Consider the following 20004-nt stretch of genomic DNA (forward strand, 5'->3'; position numbering starts at 1 on the left):
CAGCAGCTGTATTTACAACAGCCAAGACATAGAAGCAACCTAAATGTCCATCAAGAGATGAATGGATAAAAAAGATGTGGTACATACATACAATGGAATACTTCTCAACCATAAAAAAGAATGAAATAATGCCATTTGCATCAACACAGAGCAACCTAGAGATTATCACACTAAATGAAGTGAGGCGGAGAAAGACAGGCATCATATCACATCACTTATGTGGAAGCTAACGTGGGACACAAGTGTACGTACAAAACAGAAATAAACTTACAGACACATAATCAAAATTATGCTTATCAAAGGGGTGGGGTGGTTACCAGAGGAAACCACCCTTGGGCCTGGTGAGCTCTGTCACTGGCGTACACTTTGCATGTAGGAAGATAGAAGCCTCTTGTTTGTGACACTTGCAGGACTGCTGACATGCAGGTAGCAGCCTAGCTAGCTATGCCCTGCGTCTCCACAGCAGTGAAGAGAGTGCCTTTTCATACCAAATCGGGCTTTTCCGGCATGGTGAACACATTTTGGAGTGTGTTGCAAGCGATAGCCCAAGGCCTTATTTAGGGACTTCACAGGGTCTTAGTTCTGCGGAAATTCAAGAATTTAGTTGAAAAAGCACAGGGTTTTGGTAGGGAGAGCCCAGTGTCCTAGTTATGGAAAGATTCCAGATTTTATCTGGGGAGGGCTCAGGGTTACAGTGAAGGACAAGGTAGGGTCTTGGCCAGGGACATGCAGGGCCCTCGTTAGGCACACCGTCGGGATCTTAGGTGAAGATGCCTTAGTGACTTCAGCAGGAACATTGCCAAGGCCTCATTTAGAGCTCGGCCAGGGCCTTAGGGAGCGTGCAGGGCCTGTGTTAGGGACAGTGTTAGGACTTTACTTAGAGACAGAGTCAGGGCCGTAGTTGGTGGTAACTCAGTTCCTGAGGTGGGTGAAATCTCAGCCTTAGTTAACATAAAGGGCCTTAGTTAGGGACAATGCAGGGACTGAGTTATGCACAGTGTCAGAGCCTTAGGTATGGACAGCAAGGGGGACATAAGTGGACAGTAGGAAGAGGGCAGGGTCTAAGTGGAGGACAACATGAAGACTTTTGTTAGGGGAGTTCCCGTCATGGCACAGCAGAAACGAATCCTACTAGGAACAATGAGGTTGAGGGTTCGATTCCTCACCTCGCTCAGCGGGTCAAGGATCTGGCGTTGCTGTGAGCCGTGGTTGCAGATGCGGCTCGGATCTGGCATTGCTGTGGCTGTGGCGTAGGCTGGTGGCTACAGCTCCAATTAGACTCCTAGCCTGGGAACCTCCATATGCCACAGGTGTGGCCCTAAAAAGACAAAAAGACCAAAAAAAAAAAAGGCTTTTGCTAGGGACAGAGTCAGGGCCCTAACTGAAGATAACTCAAAGCTTGTTATGGACACATACAGGTCTTAGTTAAAAATACATAAGGGTCTTATTGAGGGATAGTAGATGGCCTTACTTAGGGACAATGTGGGGCCTTAGGTTTGGACAGCCAGAGCCTTAGTTAGGGACATAACTGGGCCTCGCTTTAGGACGGTGCATGACTTTGGGAACAGTAGAGGGTCAAAGTTCATGACAGCACTAGGATTTTTCTTTTCTTTTCTTTTTTTCGTCTTGTCTTTTTGCCTTCTCTAGGGCCGCTCCCATGGCATATGGAGGTTCCCAGGCTAGGGGTTGAATCGGGGCTGTAGCCACTGGCCTACACCACAGTCACAGCAGTGCAGGATCTGAGCTGCGTCTGAGACCCACACCACAGCTCACAGCAACGCCGGATCCTTAACCCACTGAGCAAGGCCAGGGATCGAACCCGCAACCCCATGGTTCCTAGTCGGATTCGTTAACCACTGCGCCACGACGGGAACTCCTAGGATTCTTCTTAAGGACAAAGTCAAGGCCTTAGTTTGACAGCGCACAGTATCTTCACTACAGATAACTCCAGGCCTTAGTGAAGGACACATAATGGTCACAAATGGGGCAGTGAGGAGTCTTAGTTAGGAATATTGTGGGTTCTTATTTAGGGCAGGGTAGGGCTTTATTCAGGAACAGTGCCTGGCACAATGTGGAACTATGTTTAGGGCAGTGTGTGGCCTTAGCTAAGACGTGACAGGATCTTAGTTAGGGACAGCCCAGGGCTTTAGTTAGGCACTGCACTGTCATGGCCTTAGCTGGAGATCAAATAGGGACACAGATAGAAGCCGGGTCAGAACCTCAGTTAGGGCTAGCCTGGGGCATTAAATAAATACAGACATCGTAGGGCCTGAGAAACAGTGCAGGATCTAAGTTGAGGACAGCATGAGGACTCAGGGAGAGGGTCAGAGCTAGAGTTGGACATAGCACAAGGACTTAGTTAAGGACTGAGTCAGAGGCTTAGTTAAGGATTCTTACGGGTCTTAGGGACAGTGAAGGGCCTTGAGGATAAGGCAGGACCTTGCTTAATACAGTGCCAAGGAAACAGTAATGTCCCTTGGCAGATGAATGGATTAAGAGGATGTAGTACATATATACCATGGAACACAACTCAGCCATGAAAAGGACAGAATGATGCCATTTGCAGCAACATGGATGGAACTAGAGACGCTCATACTGAGTGAAATAAGTTAGAGAAGGACATCATATGATATCACTTATATGTGGAGTCTAAAATATGGCACAAATGATTGATCTACAAAACAGACACAGATCATGGCCATGGAGGACAGGCTTGGTTTGCTGGGGGGAGCAGGGAGGGAGTGGGATGGACTGGGATTCTGGGGTTATCAGGTGAGAACCGATGCATTTGGAGAGGACGGGCAATGAGACCTGCTGAGTATCACAGGGAACTGTCTCTCATCACCTGTGATGGAACATGATGGAGGATAATGTGAGAAAAAGGAATGTATATGTATGTGTATAACTGGGTCACTTTGCTCTCCAGCGGAAGTTGGCAGAACAGAATAAATCAACAGTAATAAAAAAAATGTAAAAAAAAAAAAAAGTAAAAGAATAGGGACTTAGGTGGGAAAGGGCCAGGGCCTCAGTGAGGGAGAGCGTATGGACTTCTCTTAGGGACATAGCACAGGGCCTTAGACAGGGACAGATTCAGAATCACAGTTGAGATAATTCTGAGCCTTAATTAAAGGCTAGTAAGGGCCTTACGAGGATACCTAAGAGTCTTCATACGTACAGCAGAGAGGCTTTCAAGATAACTCAGGGCCTTCGCTGGAGACAGCGCATGCTCTCAGGGACAGAGTGCGGTGTCAGTAGGGAAGGAACAGGGCTTTAGGCAGCAACATTACACGGCATTCGTTTGGAAGACTGAGGGCCTCAGTTAGGGACAACATCGAGTCCCTACTTAGGGACAGAATCAGGGCCTTTACTAGAGAAAGCTGAAGGTCTTATCTAGAGACAGCCTAGGGCTTCATTTGGGGAGAAGACCAGGCTTTAGTTCATAAAAAAGTAAGGGCCTTAACTGGAGACAACTTAGAGCCAGTTAGGTTAGTCTGGGGACACAGGTTGGGACATTCCAGGACTTATTTGGGGACAGTGCAGGGCCTTAGATAGTGAGATAGTCAAGGCCTGTGACCATGCTCGCGGTTTTAGTTAAGGACAGCCCGGGGCCGCAGTTACAACAGGCGTCAGGGCGTTAGTTGGAGAGATCTCAGGGTGATAGTTAGGGACAGCCGGGCCTCAGAGACAGCACAGAGTCTTAGTCTGGGGAGAGTCAACGCCTTAGAGAAATCTCAGGGCCTTGGTTGGGACCGGCACAGTACCTAAGTTAGGCACACTGTCAGGGCTTTAGTTGCAGATCAAATAGGTACTAAGGTCGGGTCAATGTCAGGGCTTCTTTGAGAGAGAGCCCAGGGCCTTGGTTATGGACAGCACAGAGTCTTAGTCCTCGAGAGAGTCAAGGCTTTAAGTAGAGAAAGCTCAGGGATTCAGTTAAGGACAGTCCAGGGCCTTAGGTTCAACCCAGAGCCATACAGTCTGGACATTAGTTGAGAGTTCAGCCTGATAGGGACAGCTTGATGAGGGCTTCGTTAGAAGCAGTGTACGGCCTTAGTTAAAATCGGTTCAAGGGAATTAGTTACAGACAACACAGGGTCTTAGTCCTCGTGAGAGTCAAGGCCTTAGTTAGAGAAAGCTCAGAGATTTAGGTAGGGTCAGCCCTAGGACTCAGGTACAACCTAGCGCCATAGGTAGAAGAAGAGTCTGGACAGGTTAGCTGGGAGCCCAGCCTGACAGTTTGGGGCAGCCCAGGCCCTCAGTTAGGCCTACTGTCTGGCCTTATTTGGAGACAGAACAGGGCCGTGTAAAGCCCTGGTTAGGGATAGTCCTGGGCATTGTTAGGATAAATGCTTGGCCTTAAAAACAGTGCAGGGTCTACTCTGAGGGACAGCATTAGGACTTTTCTTAAGGTTAGGGCCGTAGCTAGACCTTGCACCGGGCCTTAATTAGGGACAGAGTCAGAGGATTAGCTGGAGCTAACTCAGGGCCTTAGTTAAGGACACATAAATGTATTAGTTAAAAAACACATATGGGTCTTAGTTGGGGATGGCACAGGCTTCAGTTTATGACAATGCAGATCCTGAGTTAGAGACAGTGTCAGGTACTTAGGTATGGACAGCAAGGACCTTAGTTAGGCACATAACTGGGCTTTAGTTAAGGACAGTGCAGGACCTTAGTTAAGGACTGTTCAGGGCCTTAGTTTGGGAGAGAGTCAAGGCCTTAGTTAGGCAAAACTCAGGGTCTTAGTTATGGAGAGAGTCAGGAAGTTAGAGCTCAGGGTGACAGTTAGGGGCAGTGTAGGGCCTTAGGGGCTGTGGAGGCCTCAGGTAGGGTTAGGAACACAGCCTTAGGAACAGTTCAGGGCCTAAGGGGAGGACAGCAGCAGGACTTAAGGACAGACTCATGGCCGTAGTTGGAGATAATTCAGGGACTTAGTAAAGGAATATATGACCTTAATATAAGGACACATAAGGTCCTCAGTTAGGGAAAGCAGGGCCCAATGAATAGTGCTTGGGCTTTGGTTATGACAGCCAAAGCCTCCGTTGGGGACATAACTTGGCCAGAGTGGTTAGGGACCGTGCAGGACAAATTGGCACCTTACTAACAGTGCAGGGTCTAAGTTGAGGACAGCATTAGGAACGTTCTTTGTCTGTAGTTGGACATAGTCTAGGTCCTTCGTTAGGATCCGTCTGATGAGTGGCAGCCCAGGGCTTTGGACAGAGACAGCTCAGACCTCAGCCACGGACAGTTCGAGGCCCCCGTCAGGATGAGCTCGGGGCTTTAGTTAGAGGAGACAGAGAGGGCCTTAGTGAGGGGCACTGCAGGGGCTTCCTCAGGTACATCTCAGGGGCGCACTAGGAAACCAAGCAGGGCCTTCATTAGGGACAGAGCTGACGGGTTAGAGACAGCTCAGGGCTTAGTTAGGGATAGGTTAGGCCTTCATTAGGGACAGTGCAGGGCCCCTGTCAGGGACCATGGAGGGCTTAGCGAGGAGCTCTGCAGGGACTTACTAGCAAACCGAGCAGGGCCCTAGTTAGGGACCCAGCAGGGCCTCAGTCAGGCAAAGCTTGGGGACTTATTTAGAGACAGAGACACAGTTGGGGAAACTTCCTTCTAGAGGTGGACAGAGCAGGGCCGTAGGGACGGCAAAGGGCCTTGGTGTGAAATTCCCTAGGACAGGCTCTGCTGCTGGAAGCGTCCCAAGGTCCCTGGGGAGCATAATGGGAGGGTGGCCTTGTTCAGAGAAAGGGAGCTTCTGCCAGAACAAAACTTGGGTCTGCTGCCTGCCGCCCTGTGTGCTGGGGCGGAAATGTGAGAGCCCGGCTCCTTCCCTCCCCAGACATAGGACACGCAGGTTGCTGGTCACTGGACTCCCACACAACACTCAAACCAGGGCAGGCCTGTCGGTGAGAAACACCAGGTAAAGCCTGTTAATAGGGCAAGCGGGTGCCTAGGGTGGGGCTGAGGGCAGGGAGGGTTGCAAAGTAACCCAAGGACATGCTCTCCCTGCAGCACCCCCGGGGGAGCCCAGGAGGAGGTGGCCCCTCACATTAGCGCCCTCACAGCCCTGACGCCCACATCCTGGGCCTTTGGGGGACAAATAGCCGAGCACCCCCTGCACCTGCTGCAGTTAGGGCTGCCCTGTGTTCTTCACGGCCCAGTCCTCACCCCTCCCTGCAGGCCTCCTGGGGATGGGGGTGTCCATGGCAGGAGCAGGGGTCCCAAATAGGAGAAGGAACCTTCCCCACAGGGCAGAGAGCCTCGGCCAGGCTGGGGCCCGAGCAGGGACCATGGGACTTGATTCAGTAGAGTCTGTAAGCGGCGGTGGTCTCTGCCCCTGGGGTGAGTGGAGGGGGCACTCAGAGCCCCAGCACCAGTCCCATGGGCCTGCACCGTGTGTCCTCATCCCCCCCAACGCCCCACACTACCCAGCAGTCATGCCATGCGACACTGGCTGCAGATGTCTGGTCAGGAGGGGCCCAGAGGCAGCCCGGGCGCCAGGTCAGATGCGCCGTTTCACGGGCAGTGGACATACCAGGTATCAGAGCATCTAGAAGCTGAACTGCTCTGTGGACGTGACGCCCACGTGCAGGGAAAGGGCGCGCACGGACGCTGGCTCGGAAGCGTGTGTCCAGGGGCCGACTGCATCCGTGCTTCTTGCCCGACGCCTCCCGGCCTCCCTGGTGGGCATGGCTGGACCCGCCTCCAGGTTCTCCCTGACCCAGAGCCTGCAGGGCCACCGCTGGCAGGGCCAGGGGACGAGGGCGGTCACTCCCCCACGCTGCTCTGCTCCTCCTCCCCAGGGACCAGGGGACAGCCGGCTGGTGGAGTCCGAGCCTGGCACCGGCAAAGCTCGACCCACCCTCCACGGGCCCCTGGCCAGTCCTCAGGCCCCCAGTCTGGCCCTCCCAGCGTCCATGGCCCCCCAGCCCTCACTCCTGGTGTGGACAGCCGCGTACACGAGCTGCCCGGGACTCTTCCCACGCGGGACGCCCCCCATCCTTCTTCTCCTGTTGATGACCGGGACCCCACGTTCTGGGCAGGAAGAGGGGTCTGTCCTGCCGCCTCCTGGGGGCCCATGGCGGCTGCTGGGCCTTGAGGTCTGGACGCTTCCAGGTGTGGGATGAACCTCCCTCTGGTCCCTGGGGAGGAGGAGCTGAGCAGTGTGGGGGGAGTGACCGCTCTCGTCCCCGGGCCCTGCCAGCGGTGGCCCCGCAGGCTCTGGGTCAAGGAGCCCGTGGAGGCGGGTCCAGCCGTGCCCACCAGGGAGTCCTGCCTGCCGGAGCCTCCCCCTCCAAGGAAACAGGGGAACCCCCCACACACACACACTGGCCCATCCCCGGGCTCTGCTGCCAGTCTGCTGGCTTTGCCCTCCTGACCCTGCAGTAAAATCTGCGGGAACGGGACCTGCGAGTCCCCTCAGGACGGCGTTCCCGGAGATTTCCCAAGACCCCTCGCCGCCCCGTTAGGAGCAAATCACTAGTCAGCCCGTGCTTCTGTCACCCCACGAGCAACCTGGGAAGCCGAGGCCCGGAGAAGCCAAGTAACCCACCGAAGCGCAGATGTGGGGCCACGGAGTGGGGTCTGCACCCTCCACCCACCCAGGTGCCGGTCCACTTCCAGTAGGTTCCACGCGCCCCCTGTGAAGGGACCGGCTCACAGAGCCTCCTCTTAGGGGCAGTGCAATCCTTCCCCTCACTGGGGTTTGTTTTACAAGTCCTTCCTTTGCTGGAATTTGTCTTACAGTCCTGTTTTGGGGTCACCCAGGAGGCCTTTCCCCGTGAGGTGAGTTTAGACTTGTGCCACCAGGGCAGCTTCACTGGGTCCCACTCACCACCTGCTCGTCCATTCCCAGCCCAGACCCAGAAAGACCCCAACCCCATGGCTCCACCTGAGCACCCACTCTGGCTCCTCCCTCCCATGTCCCCTGAAGTGTCACCAGGAGCTCCCACCAGCCCGGGTGTACTGCCCACTCTGTCCTAGGGAAGCCTCCATGTCAGATGGAAGAAGCAAGAGGTACCCGTGGGGCCTCCTCCATGCAGCACAGTGGCCAGCACCCACCTACTGACCTTGTTGCTCTGGGTGAGCTTCAGTGGGTGTCCAAGGACCTGAAGCATCTGCTGGCTCTCACCTCATCCCATCGCTGCCCATAAAGACTTTGTTCTAAGCAACCCTGTGCTGGCTGCAGAGAAGGGATGCTTGTTCACATGCCCCTCCCATTGCACGGGGCTCGCGTGGGCAGGCCCCTCCCAGGACATGCAGCTCACCTGGGTGGTCACCCAGCAGCCCCTGGGGCTCGCGTGGGCAGGCCCCTCCCAGGACATGCAGCTCACCTGGGTGGTCACCCAGCAGCCCCTGGGGCTCGCGTGGGCAGGCCCCTCCCAGGACATGCAGCTCACCTGGGTGGTCACCCAGCAGCCCCTGGGGCTCGCGTGGGCAGGCCCCTCCCAGGACATGCAGCTCACCTGGGTGGTCACCCAGCAGCCCCTGGGGCTCGCGTGGGCAGGCCCCTCCCAGGACATGCAGCTCACCTGGGTGGTCACCCAGCAGCCCCTGGGGCTCGCGTGGGCAGGCCCCTCCCAGGACATGCAGCTCACCTGGGTGGTCACCCAGCAGCCCCTGGGGCTCGCGTGGGCAGGCCCCTCCCAGGACATGCAGCTCACCTGGGTGGTCACCCAGCAGCCCCTGGGGCTCGCGTGGGCAGGCCCTTCCCAGGACATGCAGCTCACCTGGGTGGTCACCCAGCAGCCCCTGGGGCTCACGTGGGCAGGCCCCTCCCAGGCACCACGTCCTTCTGGGCAGGCCCCCTGACAGGCTCAGCACACAGGAACTGTGCCCAGGGTCCTCACTGCAGACCACCCCGAGCTCCCCGTGTTGGTCAGAGCTGTTCCTGAGCACCTCGGAGCAGGATCTGGACTAACAAACAGCAGCTCCTGGACAGGTCTGTGCCCCTGGGCTTCTCTCTGTGCAGCCTCCCTCCACTGGGTTTTCCAGAGGCTTCCAATGCACCCAGAGTACTGGGTCTGTCTCCACCCACCTCCCCTCCTCTTCCTAATTCCAGGATTTCTCTCATGAGAAGAGGGTCTCTTGAAATTGTCTCCCACTCATGAGACAGTTAAAATGATTAGAAAACGAGCTAGAGCTGCAGCCCCTTGTCTATCCGGACCCTCAGGACCCCACACCTGGTCCTTGTACTGACCCATTTGCAGCAAGACCCATTTCCTGCAACCATGAGCCCCTGAGGGGCGAGAATTGGCTGCCCAGCTGTTCCCAGGTGCTGAGTTGAGGTCTGTCTAAATAGCCCCTCCGGGCAGCAAGAGTACCTGCAGCTGTACCCGAGGGCACACTTTCTGCCCTGTTAGCCGCTGTGGGCCGGGGCTGTGTGGAGGGAGTGAGGAGCCATGGCCTGCGGGTGGGCCAGCCTGAGTGGCCTCTGCTGGCCCTTCCACAGGAATTGCCAGGCCACGACCTGCTAAGGAAGAGCACCCTAATCTGCCCTGGGAAGTCCTCCCCAGGCAGAGGTGAGGAAGCAAGAAAAAAGGCAGAGAGGGCTCAGACAGAAGGAGTTACTCAGGTAGGCAAAGGGAAAGCTTCCAGAAAAGTCCTGAGGCCAGGACCATCCCCCGTGGCCTGCAGACGCCAGCTCGGCAAGCGAGCGCTCCTGGCGCCCAGCCCTTTCTTCCAGGTTTTAAAGTCTGCGCATGCTCAGGTGGTTTACCTGGGAGGGTGGATAAGGCTCGGGAGCATCATCTGCTCGGAGACCCGACACGGGCTGCCAGCTTTCCGGTGACGGCGCTCCCGTGGGGGCTGCTGCTGCGCGGGAGAGCGTTCCCCACCTTTGACCAGCCTCGGATGGTTCCCCCGGGGCAGTGGGTGTCCTCACAGGGTTTTCTCTGTGTAACTGGCGGGTTCTTAATTAGCCGGGTGAAAGGCCCTCAGTCTGGGTTGAAATGCTCCCTCCTGTATGCAGGTGTAGGAACCTGCGGGCCGTGTGCAGCCAGCACCCTTTGGGATGGCCTTCGGACTCGACCCCTCAACCTTGTGCTGTCCAGCCTCTGCTTTGGGTTTTCTGGGGGCCCAGAGCTGACTCTGAGGTCTCTCTAATCCAGGCTCTATCTGCCTTTAGAGAGACCTGCACTTCCAGGATCCTACAGAGCAGCGTCTGTGGGGCCATTCTGTGGCTTCTCTTGCAAATGACCCTGAGCTGGGTGGTTTAAAGCAACGGGAACCCATCCTCCCCCAGTCCTGGGGACCAGACACCCGAGGTCAAGTGTCTCAGCGCTGAAGTCCCTCCGGAGGCTCCAGGGGAGGGTCCTTCCTGCCCTTTCCAGCTCCTGGGGTGTCCAGGGGTCCCCAGGCTGTGGCTGCCTCCCTCCATCTCTGCCTTACCTCAGGTGGCTTCTCCTCTGTGTCTGTGTCCCCTCTTTTGTCTCTTATCAGGACTCTGACATTGGGTTTAGGGCCACTCTAGCCCACAATGACCTCGTCTCAGGATCCTCATCCACACCCGCAAAGGCCCTTTCCCAGGTATGGTCCCGTTGATGTGTTCTGGGGGACACAGCTTTTCAGGCCACCATTCAATTCTGTGCATAAACCAACCCTCGTTTTAAGAGAAGACCAAGGTGCTGTGTTGACGGGCACAGACGCAGCCATGGGCGTGCGGGTCTGGGGAGAATGAGGACCCTGGAAGCACCTGGAAAGGAGCAAGGCCTGGCTGCGTTGGAAGCTGAGCGCTTCCACCACGTCCCGTGAGAACCGCCACTTCACCCTGTTGGTGGAGAGGAGCCCAGGGCTGAGTCCGGGAGAGGCTACCTTGCAGAGCCGGCCCCTCTGGGAGTCCATCCTCGGTGGCATCAGGCGACTGATGACTCCGGGCTTCAAGGCATCACTTTCCGGCAGGTGATGACGGCACTGTCCCTTTAGGCTCAGCAAGACTAGAATGGGGGGTTGGAAGGAGACGTGTTTGGGAGCGTGTGAGGCTGGTGGTCAAGGAAACGTCCCCTTTAAGCTGAAGGCAGACCTTGGGGAGTTGGACTCCAGGCACCTTTTAAAGGGGCTGCCCTGAAGCACCATGACCTGAGAGGTGGTCTCGGCACAGGCTGTGGTTTGAGGGAAACGTGATGAGATGAAGCCTTCCTTTCTGTTCCTGAAGGGGAGGGTTTTACAGGCACTTCAGCTTTCAGGGCGAATGTTTGTTACTGGAACAAAGTGCTCCCCCCGCAATGGGCTGAAGCTCAAGACGTCTCTGTCCCCTTCATGGGAGGGTCCAGGGCAGGGGGTGTTGGGGCCCAGGCTCTGTCCCCCTTGTTTCTCCTCCCTGCTTCTGGGTGGAGGACTCCAACCAGGAGGGGGTGGGGTGCTAACGTGGGCACCGTGAGTGGGTAACGGATCACGGCCTGTGGTGGGTGCCGGGTGGCTCTGCTGCAGCAGGGTCACCAGGGCACTAGCGCATGTCTCTGGGTCCTGTGAAGTGGGACTGCATGTGGGCGTGGGCTCCCTGGTGCTTGTGGTTCTGGAAGTCACAGAGGAGGTGTCCCCCGGCAGGTGAAGCTCATGTCCCCAGTGGTGGTGAAGCCAGATCTGCGGTTCAGACGGGTGTGGCTGCGTGTACGGGACAAAACGAACGCGTGTGCCTTAGATCAAGCGCACGGGGCTGCCTGAACTCTCCTCTCGCGCGCCCTCCCCGGGGACCCTCCTCAGCACGGGGCTGCCTGAACTCTCCTCTCGCGCGCCCTCCCCGGGGACCCTCCTCAGCTGCGGAGGCTCACGCACAGGGGATGGAGCGTGCCCAGCCTGAGGGCTGATTTACCCTGCGTCCGAGTCTGCTCAGTGCTGCCACATCAAATGCCTGAGTCCAGGCGCTTACACAACAGACCTGTCTCCTCGCTTGGATGCTGTCTGAGATCAAGGTGTCTGCAGGCTGGTTCCTCCCGGGGCTTCTCTCTGCGTGTGGACCTCCGTCTTCTCCCCATGTGCTCACGTGGTCGCCCCTGTGCCTGTGTCCTGGTCTCTTCTTGTAGGACCTCTGTCCTGATGGACCAGGATCCACCCTCATAGCGTCATTTTACCTTGACGGCTCTTGAAAACCCCATCTCCAAAGACAGTCACATCCTGGGTTCCTGGGGGTTAGGGAGCCAGCACGTGAGTTTTGTGGGGAAACAGCTGAACCCACACCATCCTGCTTAGGAACTGGCTGGGCTTCGTCCCACCTTCCCTCAAGTTCCATGGCAGTGGGGGTGGGTGTGAGACAGCCCAGGGAGAGGTCACTCGTCCAGGTCTAGTTGGGGACAGTGCAGGGCCTTAGTTAGGGAGAGGGCAGGGACTGAGTTAGGCATAGTTCAGGGCATTTGTTAGGGATAGAGCTGGGCCTTGGATAGGGACAGCTTAGTCTAGTTAGGGAGCTCTCAAAGCCTTACTTAGGGAGAGCTTAAGGGCATTAGTTAGGGAGAGTATTGGGCCTTATTAGTGACAGCGCTGAGCCTTAGTTAGGGACAGCGTAAGTGTAGTTGGGAGCAGCACAAGGCTTTACTTAGGAACAGGGCAGGCCCTCCTTTGGGAGAGTGCAGCACCACAGTTGGCCAAAGCACAGGGCCTGAGTAAGGGACCTTGCCCAGCCTTAGTTCGGGACAGCTCAGGGCTTTAGGGACACTGCAGTGCTGTAGGTAGGGACAGCGCAGGGCCTTAGTTAGGGACACTGAAGTCCAGTTAGGGACACACGGAGGCTGAGGTCATGAATGAAGGGTGGGAGTGCAGCGGTATTTTGGTGGGCAGGCTGTGCTCATCTCTGTGCCTTTTCTCTTGAGATTTCTCTCCAACGTACTCCTTGCCTTTGCACCTGAGCCTCTTCCTGTCCCCGACTGGCGTCATGGGGATCTGACCTAAAGGCGTGTCTCGTGACTTAAGGCAGGGTGACCTAAAGCTGGCTCTCCTGACTCAGTGGGGCAGCAGGGCAGCTGAGTGTTTTAAGGTCGTGGGATGTGGCAGGTTGGGGTGGATATCCTGGGAGGCTTTGAGAAATACCCCATCTGTAGGGCTCTTCACTGTGCTTAGAGGGAGAGGAGGACCAAAATCGAGCTGGCAGGTGCCCAGGATTAGTGCCCCCAGGGCTGCTGAGAGAGACAGAGGGACTGAGAGTTGCTGTTAGAGCACATGGCCGCCAGAGCCCCCGCAGCTCCCCCCGCAGGTCCCTGGCCGCATGTCCACGCTCAGAGGTAGGAGGAGATGGGTCGGTGGAGCCCCAAGGGAGGTGCCCAGAGCTTGGGGCTTGGGTACAGGACACCTCTGACCACCTGCCCCCATTTTCCTCACCTCGGAGAGGAGACATACTTCTGCCTTCCTATCTGTGATCAGTTCTTGTCTGGTGGGGTGGCCCAACGGCTAGAGAGCATGACAAGCTGTCTGTCGTCTTCGTGCCCTTTGATGGTTTGGAGGCACAGCTCCGGCCCCGGAAATACCTGGCGCACATCTTGCATGTGCAGTTTTCTAGAATCAGCTTGCAAGGGCTTTGGGCTGGTGGTCGTGAATGGAGGGTGTCAAAGGGGTGCTATGTTGGGGGATGGGCTACGCTCCCCCCTGTGAGCTTTGTTTTGAAATTGATCCCCAGCTTCCTTTCTCCCTTCCCTCTTCCCACCTCCTGTTAGGGAAAAATACCTAAAACCCGGTGACGTGAACAAAGGGTGTGAGGTTACTGATTTAAAGCTGGGCCCCAGGGCTGAAGGGTCCAGATGGATTTAACGGCCGCTCCTGTGAACTAAAAAGCAGGGCGGCTGAGGGATGGCAGGCTGGGGGGTGGTGTCAGGTGGGGTGAGGGCCCTGGCGGACCGAGAAAGCCGGGCCCCCTCTGCAGGGCCTTTCATGGTGCTCATGTTAGGGCACTGTTGACTGAACCGCTGAAACCGCCCCCCTGGGCCAGGCAGGACCCCAGCCCTTGCAGGAGTTGTGTCACAGCAGGTGGCCCTGAGGAGAAACACGGTGCTGCCCTGGAGACAAACTGGGAGGGTTGGGAGGGCGCGGGAGGGGGGCAGACAACCAGCCTCCAGGATCCGTAGACTCCGTCTCGGCTGAGAAGCACGTGTGCCACCAGGAAGGCCCCCAGTCCAGTAACACCTGAGGCTTCGAGCCACATGGCCGAACCGTTCTCCTGGGCTCCCTCCCCTGCTGCCCTCCGCCTGGGCGTCCTTCCCAAGGAAGCCTCTCCCTCTGCCAGCCGTGTGTCTCCTCAGACAATTCATTTCCCAGTGTCAGACAGGAGCCCACACTGGGCCCTGGAGGGGTCCCCTTCTGCCGCAGCTGGTGACTCTGGCAAGGCACCTTCCTCACCGGGACTGATATTCCGAACATCAGGCCCCAGCTCTGCTCCCTCATCCCCCGCTTCTCTCAGTCTGGCCACTCTCCCTCCCTCTGAAGACTCCGCATACTTCCATTTACTGGGGCGTCCTGGGAACAAGCCTTCCTGTGTCCCCTGCTTCGGGTTTTTAGGGAACCAGCTTCAGCCTCCGTGACCTCCCCTGAGCTCCCAAAGGGCAGGTTCAAACTGCTGCTCATCAGGGAAGGGAGGGGAGGCAGAGACAGGAGACCAGTCAAGAGGCAGCAGGGCAGCCCCGGGACCGAGTCCTGGATCCCCTTCAAGGAACACGCATAACAGCCTGAGTCCCTCTGCAGAACGAAGCCCCCAACACGTGACAACCAGAGTGGAGGACCACCGGAACCAGTCCTGGGGCCACGAAACACTGACTCTGAGGGAGAGTGAAAGCTTGCATCCACCCCCGCCCTTGTCTGGCCCCTATTTTCTCTCCCCAAACTCTAAAAGCACCTCCTGTTCTCTCCCGAAGGCAGGCACAGTCCTTAGGGCATGAGCCGGCTGTGGTCTCCTCTGCCTGGCAAAGCAATAAGGCTGTTTTTTTCTCCTTCACCCCGAACTCTGTCTCCATGTTTCTGTTCGACACCAGTGGACAGACGCCAGGTTTCAGCCACTGTACTGGGATCTGCAGTTCTGGTCTCTGAGGGTTTTCTGAGAGACGGCAATCTTGTATTTCGGGGGTCTCTGACTAGGACGCCCCCCCCCCCGCGTTTTGTGCATGAGATGTTGTGGCTTGTGATGGCCATTCTGCCTTGTGACATGGGACGTTCTGGTTCTGTTCCACTGCGGTGCCCTCTGGGGTGAATTCTGTCTGATTGGGAAGATTTTCATTATGAGCCTAAGACTAAGAAAAAGACGCTTTAACGCTGTGTGGCTGCAATATTCTTTAGATTCCAGAGAAAAATTGGTCCAGGTGAAACTCTTGAAAATTCCAGAACTGGTTCTTTTGGCATAGAGTTAGAAAAAGCGAGTTCGATAAAGCATCTTTTCAGAATTCTGACCCTGCAAGAACAAATCCTTCTGGGAGAACTTGTTTCTGTCCACACGCCTTGAGACCTGGGCTCTCAGGATCACGTGTCTAGGCCATCGCTAATGGACCTGCATGGGTTGTGCAGTGGTTTTAGCATCTGGTTGGCCTCATACTGGCTTCTGGAGAGCAGGGCATATGGCCGTGAATGCAGTGCATTGATGCAGTGGTGTTGGGGGTGGGGGACTAAGCTGACCCCTGGGCTTTTCCCCTCCAGAGATCTACAGTTGCTCTTCCATCCCAGCCAAGACTCTTCCTCCGCTTTCAGACACCTGCTGCAAGGAAGCTTCCTAAAACCAGGGAACGTGAATAAAGGCTGGGTGGTCCTTGATTACAAGCTGGGTCCCACGGCTGAATGATGCTGATTGAGTCAGAGCCTGCTCACGTGACTTACGAAGTCGGGTCCTTGATTTGAGGGGGAGGTGTGGGGGGAGGGTCCTGGCCGACTGTGAGAGTCATGCCCCCCCCCCCGCAGTGTATCTCAGTGCGCCCGAGAGGGGGAGGAGCAAGGACATCAGGCTGGCAAGTGGCCCAAGCCAGCACAGATCAGGCTTCTGCTGTGGGAGGCAGAGGCAGGGCTGAGTTGCTGTTGGAGCACATGTCCGCCAGAGGGCGCCAGCGCACAGCGGAGGCCCCTGCAGCCCCCTGTTTGCATGTCCAGGCTTCCAAGTGGATTGGAGATGGACCCATGGAACCTCGAGGTGGTGCCTGGAGCCTGGTTTGTGTTCATAATGCCTTGGACCCTGCGGCCCAATTTGCCGCAACTCAGTGAGGGGACAGAATTCTTCCATCACGTGTCTAATTCAATTCCTGTCTGGTCAGGTGGCCCCAAAATGACGGAGATTGACAGGCTGTGGTCGGAGTGTCCTTCGCTAGTTTACAGGCAGACCTCCAGTCCCCAGAAACACCTGGCTTGAGTGTGGGATGTGCAGTTTTCTAGAATCAGCCTGGCAGGGAGTTTGGCTTCCGGAAAGCTGGGCTTCATGTCATGAATGCAGTGTGCCTGTGCTGTCGTCTCTTGGGGGGGGGATGGACTGTGCTCATGGCTGGGTCTTTCTCTCCAGAGAGCTCCACAACCTCCATCTTCCACTGCACCTGAGCTGCTTCAGCCTCCGTGGGACACCCCCTTGAAGGAAGCGGTCTAAAGCCACATAAGGTGAATCACAGCTGATTTGCTTAGGACTCCAAGCAGAGTCCCGGGGAGGAAGGCTGCTGATTCAAAGCCTGCTGTCCTGACTTAAAAGGAGGGTGGCTGATTTTGGGGAGTGGGATAAAGTTGGGTGGGGTGAGTGGCCTGGCCGACTGAGACAGTCACTCCCCTCGCCCCCCATTGTGCATTTCAGTGTGCTGATAGGGAGATGGGTAAGAAAATCACATGACAGGTGCCCCAGACCAGTGCAGAGCAGGGTTCCTCTGTGGGAGGCAGAGGAAGGGCTGAGACTTGCTGTGAGGGCCTCTGTCCACCAGCCTGAGTGGAGCAACAGCAGAGCTTCCCCGACCCCCACCTACTCTCACCACCATGGCCGCATCACCAGGCTCAGATTCAGGGTGCAAAAGGCTTGGTGGAGGCCCAAGTGGGTACCTAGATATTTGCATTTGGGTACTTGGTGCCTCCTACGCTGCGACCCAATGTACCTCAACTCAGAGGAGGATTAAAGTTCGGCCACCACATTTCTGGTTCAATCTGTGCCTGATCAGGTGGCCCAATGGCTGGAGAGTTTGACAGGCGGCCTCGGGCCTGAGTGCCCTTTGCTAGTTTGAAGCACATCACTGGACCCAGAAACCCCTGCCTTAAATCTTGGGCGTGCAGCGTTGTAAATCAGCCTGCGGTGAAATTTGGCTTCTGGAAAGCTGGGCTTTTGCTCATGAATGCAGTGCATTAATGTGGTGGTGCTGTGGGGGCAGGTCTCAGCTTCTCCCTTGCCTTTCTCTCTAGAGATCTTCACCTCCTCCTTCCTCCTCTGTGGGGGACCCTGTCAAGGGACCTACCTCAATCCAGGGAGTGTGAATGATGCCTGGGGGGTCCTGGATCTCAAGCCAGGTGCAGGGCTGCGGGGTGCTGATGCCGGGCCACCTGGTTCCACTAACTTACCAAGGTGTCTGATTTCAGGGAGTGGGGTGGTCTCAGTTGGGGTGAGGGCCCTGGCTGACTCTGAGATAGTCCCCCCCATCATGCCTTTCAGTGTGCTGTGAGGGAGAGGACTTAGGAAATCAGGCTGGCAAGGGGCCCAGGCCAGTGCAGACCAGGCTTCTGCTGTGGGAGGCAGAGGGAGGCCTGAGATTGTTAGAGCAGATGGCCACCAGATGGCGCCATAGCACCAGAGTGCCCCCTGCTGCATCGCCTGGACTTCACCTTCAGGCCCCCAGGCAAGTGGAAATGGGTCCTTGGTCGGGTGGCCCAATGGCTAGAGAGTTTGACAGGCTAACTCGGGTCTGAGTCCTCTTGGAGGTTTGGAGGCACAACTCTGGACCCAGAAATACCGGGCTTGGATTTTGGCCCTACAATTTGCTGGAATCAGGCTGGTCCCTGTGGAATTGTACTTCTGGAAAGGTGGCCTTCTGGTTGTGAAGGCACTGTGTCGGTACAGTGGTTTCGGGAGCAGACTGTGCTCATACCTGTGCTCTTTCTCTCTGGAGATCTCCTCAAGCTTTTCCTTCCCTCCCACCTGATCCTCTCCCTCCTCGGCCAGACACCTGCTGCAGGGAGGTCCTAAAACCAGGTAACTTTTACAAAGGCTGCATGGTCCTTGGGTTCATGCTGGGTCCCAGGCTTGAAGGGTGCTGACTGATCAGGGGCTGCTCACATGACTTACCAAGTGGGGTTGTTGATTTCAGGGTGTGGGGTGAGTTCCGGCTCTGAGATTGTCACACCCCAGCCTGTGGTGTGTTTCTGGGCGCTGAAAGGGAGAAGAGGAAGGAAATCACACTGGCAGTGCCCCCGGGCACTGCAGAGCGGACTTCTGCCGTTGGAGGCTGTCAGGGCTCAGAGTTGCTGTTAGAGCAGCGCATTCTGGTCAAAGGGCTCTGGAGAACCCCGGAGACCCTCCTCTCCTTCAGGCTGAAATACGTGGTTGCCGATTGTATGACGAGACCCCATGGCAGTGCTCGGGGCTGAGATGGGGTTACAGGGCGCCTCTTATCATCTGGCCAATTTCTTTCACCTCAGGATACTGGCATAATTCTGCTCGCACATCTTTGGCTCAAATTCAGTGTGTTTCTCCGATAAATGACCAGAAAATTTGACAGGCTCTCTGAGGGACAAGCAAATTCCTGGCTTGAATCTCGAATGTTCAGGTTTCTGAAACCGGGCTGACATCACGCCCTCTCCTCTTGGGTGTTCAGTTCGCTGAGAGGAAGGGGCAAAGGACACTCACGCCGGTCTGTGCCCAAGACCAGTGCTTCAAACGTCAAAGCCCCATCTTTAGCCCTGTTGTTTCTGGACCCAAGGGTCTGCCTCTGGAGAAAGAGGGCCAGCTGACCCAGGGAGCCTGTCACTCTCTGGCCCTGGGGCACCGATCTGGCTGACATGCCTGCCAGATGCTAAGGGCACAGCTGTGTCCCTGCCCTGAGGTGAGTCCGTTTGGCCAGAGCCGTAGAGGCTCCCTGTTTCCAGCCCAAGCCTATGAGCATGTGCTGAGGGTCCCACAATCCTCCCTCAATTGCACCTCTGAGCCCGGAGTCTCAGCCAGGCGTCTGCCAGGGGCTCTGCCTGGGCTGGGGTTCAGCCTGGCGACCTTCATCTAACACCATCTCGCAGGCCTTCCTCCTGTTTCTCAGCCACCCTAGAAGCTACCCGGGCCTTGGGCCTGAGCTGCTCAATTTCATTTCTCCTCAGCTGCTGAGCTGAATGAATGCCCTAGACGCTGGAGTATTTCTCTCACAGTCTCCCCAAGTGCTCACCCCAACTTACCCCACCCCAATACGTAAAAAGCCTCTGCATCCCCACCATTGGGTACCGAGAGCCTTCTTTAAATCAGTCCCAGCTGCCTTCCCTCTCAGGCCCTTCCCTTAGTTCTGCTCCTTGAAACAGCGATTGCAGACAGGACATAGAGGTTCAGATAGAAGGGGAAGAAAGAATCCGGGGAGAACTCCTGAAAGATAAAGCACAGGGATTCCTGTCTGCCCCTCAAAATAGCACCACTTTCACAAGCTCCATTCATGACCACTAGCCCCGTTGGACATGTGATGACTTTACAGAAGCTGCAGGATTGGTAATTGCGAGGCCAAGATTCAAGCAGATATTGTGGGTCCAGTGTCCCTCCCCCCTGAGAAACTAAGAGCAAACCAACCCCAGAGAACGTGTCCACCTCTCTGGCCCCTGGGCAGCCAGAGTCGGTTGGAACTACCCATCGGAGGCAGAAAGCACATGTCTTTCTGCTCCCTGAGGTCAGTCGATTTGTGCCAGAGAGTCAGTGGTGCGCTGTGAGCCATCTTAACACATCCTAGGGCTCCCACTAACCCCTCTTGGCACCACCTCGTAGCCTGGAGGTGCAGCCAGGGGGCTTCAGATGGGCTTTGTCTGTGCTCTGGCCCCTTCCGGAGGCCGTCTCCTCTAACACTGACTCTCAGCCTTTCCTCCGGTTTCCCTCAGCAGCCCCCCAGGGCTCTCCTGGCCTTGGGC

General features: G+C 56.4%; 1 protein-coding gene and 1 long non-coding RNA gene across 6 annotated transcripts in view; one reads left to right on the forward strand and one right to left on the reverse strand.

Annotated features, from left to right (window-relative positions):
- Window positions 1-8154, reverse strand: part of ZNF300 (zinc finger protein 300) — a 30342-nt gene extending 22188 nt beyond the window's left edge. For both annotated transcript variants that reach the window (XM_021085036.1, XM_021085037.1), the window contains exon 1: window positions 8067-8154. The gene's annotated coding sequence lies outside the window, so the exon portion shown is untranslated. The remainder of the gene's footprint in view (window positions 1-8066) is intronic.
- LOC110259546 lies at window positions 8226-16790 on the forward strand. 4 transcript variants are annotated; one of them, XR_002342032.1, is made up of 4 exons: window positions 8226-8938; window positions 9449-9571; window positions 10438-10524; window positions 11542-16431. It is a non-coding gene; the product is annotated as an uncharacterized LOC110259546 (long non-coding RNA). The 4 variants fall into 4 exon arrangements; XR_002342031.1 differs by lacking the exons at window positions 8226-8938; window positions 11542-16431 and adding an exon at window positions 16448-16790 and having other exon boundaries at window positions 9123-9571; window positions 10438-10896; XR_002342033.1 differs by lacking the exon at window positions 8226-8938 and having other exon boundaries at window positions 9123-9571; window positions 10107-10524.

The sequence above is a fragment of the Sus scrofa genome, chromosome 2 (assembly GCF_000003025.6).
Source record: "Sus scrofa isolate TJ Tabasco breed Duroc chromosome 2, Sscrofa11.1, whole genome shotgun sequence".
NCBI lineage: Eukaryota > Metazoa > Chordata > Mammalia > Artiodactyla > Suidae > Sus > Sus scrofa.